This window comes from Sinocyclocheilus grahami, unplaced genomic scaffold (genome assembly GCF_001515645.1).
Source record: "Sinocyclocheilus grahami isolate Dianchi unplaced genomic scaffold, SAMN03320097.WGS_v1.1 scaffold1252.1, whole genome shotgun sequence".
NCBI classification, from domain to species: Eukaryota; Metazoa; Chordata; class Actinopteri; order Cypriniformes; family Cyprinidae; genus Sinocyclocheilus; species Sinocyclocheilus grahami.
The window spans coordinates 160857-161798 of record NW_015506431.1 but is presented as its reverse complement, the minus strand read 5'-3'; positions in this window follow the sequence as shown (position 1 = coordinate 161798).

Below are 942 nucleotides of genomic sequence, written 5' to 3'. Positions count from 1 at the left end.
TTAAAGCTTCTGAAACTCAGGTTTCATTGACTGATGTTGTATGAACAAGCCAGCAGGACAAACTTGACAAAACTCACATCCTCAGTGTCTTTTGGTCTTTCTCTAGATGCTCTCGCTGGCTCTGAGGATGAAGAGACCACAGCAACATCTGGTCTAGATGAGGCAGTAAGAGCAGGTGGAGTGATGGAGCGTCTCATCCATGGCACTGGACCATTTCCAGGATGCTGCTGTGGACTTCTCCATCCTCACTGCTCACACCAGTCTGCAGACATTTCAGATCCTGCTAAGAAGCACAAATATAATACAAAAGCAGTCATTTTAACAGCACAATGTCATTTGATTTCTTTATTAGAAGTAACAGAATTATCTTATTTATATTTTTGTTTCAGGTTTTCTCTTTTTTTCACAAATGCCACCATCACCTTTCCTTGCAGGTCCTGCTCCACCACAAAAGCTCTGCAGCAAATGCACAAGAATCAAGAATCAGAAAAGTTCTGTGATAACTTTGTTTGATATTACAAGAATTAAAATAAACCTCAACTTAAGATTTAAAAGATGTTTTATTCATTTCTGTAGTATACTCACTCAAAGCCTTTGATGGCAGCATTCCGCTTTGTGGTGAAGAGGGCTTCATTAGCCGCTCTCCACCGGATAAGCAAACGTGTGTGCTCATCTGTCCCTGTAACATCTAGACAAGAGTCAAGTTACCTCTGAGATTTGTGTGCTCAAAACTACATTAACATTTTGAGGTAGTTGATGATGTGTTAAGTAGCTTTTTATCCAACACAAATGTTCCTCAATTTTTCAACAGTACTAATGGACAAATAAAATAGATTACTTATATTTAGTTACTTTATGGAAATGTATTTACATTACTTACATTCATCTATTGCAAACAGTGCTGACAACAGTGAATTGTACTACACAATAACACACATATAC